This window comes from Paramisgurnus dabryanus, chromosome 16 (assembly GCF_030506205.2).
Source record: "Paramisgurnus dabryanus chromosome 16, PD_genome_1.1, whole genome shotgun sequence".
Classification (NCBI taxonomy): Eukaryota; Metazoa; Chordata; class Actinopteri; order Cypriniformes; family Cobitidae; genus Paramisgurnus; species Paramisgurnus dabryanus.
The window spans coordinates 16996919-17001615 of NC_133352.1; the positions used below are offsets into that span (position 1 = coordinate 16996919).

A 4697-nucleotide genomic window follows, 5' to 3' on the forward strand; every position below is an offset into this window, starting at 1 on the left:
TGTTGTACATGTACTGTATTACAAACACCACTTTATTATGTTTGATTAAAATGGCTTGTTGGAATGCTTGTTTTTGATTGGCCAGATAACAACCGCTCAAAACTAATAACAGTTTAATACTACACAAAAATTAATTATAAATATGTCTTGACATATGACATTATATTTATAAATGATTAAACCAAATAGGGTGGTTGTAACATTTGATTTTCTTGTCTTATCTTTAAACCGAACATAAACGGGTTTTCTTTGTGGAAGGTCTGTATTTGTTAAAAAAAGAGCAAATAAAATATTTCCAATCAATATTTAATGTTCCTTACCTTACTTGTGAGGCAAATAACCGTGTAATAGCAGGATAATGTACAGACAGCCGTGTGTTTTTGCGAAATAAGCCCCTTCCATTTGAACTCTATGCTTTGATCACACTGTCATGACTAATATCTGTTATAACAACCTGCTGCCTGTACATTATCCCTTATGTATAGTATAATGAAAAGTATTTAGAAGACAAAAATGAGGTTTAGAGGTCAGTATTGCTTTAATACTTATAATAAAGTTTAATAGGGTTTTAATGTCGTCCCAAATTATCTAGAAGTGAGGCATAATATTACTTTTTGAATAATTGGATGACCTTTAACTCTTCATGACTAGTCCACAGCACCCATTTAGTTTGTCAGTCTGCCCGAGATATACTTACATGTAGGAACTGCTCTTTTATTACGCCTCCAATAATATTTTTGTATTTGTATTGTGTTAGAAGTTAAACAACAAGCATCTTTGGTTATTGTGTTTTGCTTGTTTTTCTTTTTCGATTTTAGCCATGAATTTGTGTAGTGTGTATTCTAAAATTGAAACTTTTGGGCCGGAGCCCTGCACCTAAATTTTCTTGAACATGGTTGTATTGCTTACATGTATTGTTCACTCGAACCAATCACAGTACTTGAAGGGTTTGGTCCTAAAACGCGATAAATGCCATTTTTTATTAGTTACACTGTTAGATGTCGCTGTAGATTTAGCAGCACTGTACTGTAAAAATCCACAGTACTATACTGTATGTGTACATTACAGTACAGTACTGCAGTTCATAATGCATTCTGGGTAAATTTGTTTGAGCGGGAAAATTTTACAGTATATTTTGGTCTTGATGTAACCTTGCTGTAGCCATTGCTGTAATGTGCCAGGTGTACTTGCAATAATCAGTGAAAGTGCGCCAACGTCAAATCACACAGACAGAGGGAGAGCACAACTCTTGGCTGCAGCTGAAGGAGGACGATTGATTTCTGTCAGTTCGGTAAGTTTGAAATATTTCTGTTTCATGAAAACTTAATTTTTAGTTTAAGAATGTTGTCAATAGTTTGTCACAATATTGTTTTAAACGTGCAATGAGAGAGAAAAACGGTCGCCAACAAAGTTTCAATCTCCCTCAGAAAGTAAGCTAACGTAAACGTTACACACAGATGTCTACCGCTGCTTTAACTCGCTTTACACCTTTTTAAATTAATATAGGGTTGTTTTAACTAAATTATGACGGTTTGGTGAGTTTATATTGTGTTGAAAGTGTGGTGACAATGAAACTATTTTTAACGAAATGGACAAAGACAACCCGCCAGCGCGGTCTTGCGGTCCCAGCATAACGGTCGTTGACGGCGTTTCATCCGTTCAGTTAGCGTCAGAGAAAAGTATGAAGTTCGACTGTTTGGTAAGGCTGACTCGTGGTTGTAAACAGATAGGACTTGACACGCCGTACACAGCATACTGTAGTACCGAACTCCTCCACAGAAGTGAAAACAAGAAACCTCATATTTAACTGGATACATGCATCGAACTCATCGCAGCTTTAACTTCGACCAAATATAATTCAGACCTGGGCTCATCTTAATATCGGATGAACGAAAGGGATTGCCGCGCTTATTGTTGTTGTTGTTATTATATTACGGTAACTTATATCAGCAAAAGCAGAGAATATCTTCTCTTAAGCGTTTTACACGCCCAGTAAGTTGTCCAATACATTTTTATGGCATATTGTTTCCACCACTTCAGATGCATTACACGCTGTATATATAAGTTTCCAAAACACATCAAATCAATGCACGAAAAGAGAATGGGCTCCGCATTTACGTACCTTTGTCTTCTCGTCTCTGTCATCTGATCCTTCATCTCTTGATGTAAAAATAGTCCATTATAACATCGTGTAGGAAACTGGCATCACCAGGATTGCTCAGATTTAGGCGATCATGTTTATCTTTAAAGTGAGCAGCTAGCTACTAACTTGTTAAAAAACTTTGCGTGAAATAGTGTTACACCGCAGCCGTCCGGGTAAAACATTAAAGGGACAGTCTTTTTACCTTGTCACTATAAATCGCTATTTTCTGCACTAAACGAGACATTTTCAGAGATTTTCTGTAGACAAGATGTTATAGAATAATAATTTAAAAAAGACTTATTTAGATATTTATATATAATATATAATATAACAACTAATATATATATATATATATATATATATATATATATATATATTTGTTTTACAACTGACTTAACACTTACAGTAATGTTTTATTTGTTAGCATAGCATGATATTAGATTTAAACACTTAATACATTTTTAAATCAATCACTTTGTCTCTGCACAATGAACATTATCAAATATTATTAATGTTGTAAAATATATTGTTCATTGTTAGTTCATATTAGCTAAGGCATTACCAAATGTTAAGGAATAAACTCTTATAGTAAAGTGTTACTAAGTTTTCTTTTACCATTTCCTTCACAATGTCTACTTATTTCTATGGCTAACAGATTTTGTAACATTTGTCTTTTTTACAGTCTTACCATTGCTTGTAAGCTGGATTGGGTAAGATGGATCATCTTTAAAGGCACCAGGCAAGTACATGATGTACAGTTACAAGTCATGTATTTTTTCGACTGCAATATTAAATGCTTTCACGTCACATGTAAAAGTACACAGGAATGTGCTGATCACTTTTTATTTGTAGTTTACATGAGTGTCATTGCACTTTTCAGGAGTTAAGGCAGATGTGGAGGCACAATGGGTGACACCAGACACACACCAAGCACATTATGTTCGGTAAGTTTGCACTTTACCACTACAGTTTCTTTAAATACCCATGTATACACTCATTCACAATTCCCACACACAACACTGTAACACGACCATACACAACATGTACACAATTGTCTTAGTTTGCCATGTAGAAATATACAACCAGAAATATTCAGACTTTGGTTATAAGAAATTTAATTTAATAATTGTATTTATTTAGCAGAGGTGTCCCTGGACTTTATTGACAAAAGATTTTGTTTTCAGAATAAAAAGTTGTGTCCAAATCAGTAACAGTTTTACTTTCTGTTCAGGACATTCAATCATGACATGATCCATGTGGATGCTGTCCATTGAGGAAAGAGTTTGTTCAGCGGTAAGTGAATCTTCTGTATTTTAATGTAATTAGGTGTGGAACAGTAGAATAAGAGCAAAAGGTTTCAGAATAGGGGTAAATTCAAGGCTGAGTTAAATTTTTTAAGAATCTTTTTCTATCTTATATTTGTTGACTTAATGTTTATGATATTTCTAACAGGTTTCTGGATAGAATTAATTCCAAAGATGGGAAAAAATGCACATCCAGACAAGGAGCAAGCAAAAAGACAAGGAACTTGGTGCAGAGAAAAGCTGTGGCCATTAACCCCCATGTGAACAGCTTCATGCAGTCCCTGATTGAGTTCGAATGGACGACTTCAAAGTAAAGGCCACTGTGGTCTGTCTGCCAGTTTAATGCATTTATTTTTAGTGTTAAATGAAATTCAAGTAGAATATTTAAAACTATGGGCCAGTGTTCTTTTTACCACAGTGAAATGTTACCTTTTAGTCGATGATGGACTTTAAACTGAAAACTTCAAACTATGCAACAGTGTTCTATTTGCCAGAGTTAAATATGTTACAGCAGGGGTCTCCAAACTTGTTTATACTTGTTGATTTTATTTTATGTTACTTGATTATATGTTTATTATTGTTTAAAATCTTGTTTTAAATGTTTTGTTTCAATTAAATGTTTTTTTAAATAAAATTTTGATACAAACATTGCTTGGATTGCCTTTTAATTCATTATGTCATGTCAAGGATAGCATTTTTACCATATTAATAACTATAGATTTAAACCTAAATCTCTATCTATTTTATATAATATTATTGTATTAACTGTAATAAGTAATAAATAGTATTTATGGGTCAATATAGACATTACAGTAAATTACTGTAAAAATAGACTACTGTAATAAAATATTGTAAAATTACAGTACAGTACTGCTTTGTAACTATACAGTACTAGTTTGTGTACTGTAAAATGGTATTACAGTACAGTACTGTAAACCCAAAATACAGTAACTTACTGGCAACCGTGCTGCCAGTACCGTACTGTAAAAATACAGGGAAATCGTTAACAGTGTACAACCAAAATCAGTATTGTATCTGGTCAGTATTACAAAGTAAATTCTTAATTTTACACAAAATCTGATATCTACCATGTTATTTGGTCATCTTTTTTCCCTAAAATGCGATAAACACCAGTCTTATAGAATAGAATCCAATAAATCCGCTAAACAAATCACAGCGCACCATTCCACGCATTGTAAACAATAATGGTGGCGCGTTAAATAGACACAGAATCCCAGTTTTCCTCATTT

At 33.5% G+C, this 4697-nt stretch overlaps 1 long non-coding RNA gene across 1 annotated transcript; it reads left to right on the forward strand.

The window, feature by feature from the left end:
• The first annotated feature begins 995 nt into the window (after window positions 1-995).
• On the forward strand, window positions 996-4451 carry LOC135748425 (uncharacterized). Its single transcript, XR_010532020.2, has 5 exons — window positions 996-1291; window positions 2826-2882; window positions 3024-3087; window positions 3375-3436; window positions 3596-4451. It is a non-coding gene; the product is annotated as an uncharacterized lncRNA (long non-coding RNA).
• The last annotated feature ends 246 nt before the right edge of the window (window positions 4452-4697 follow it).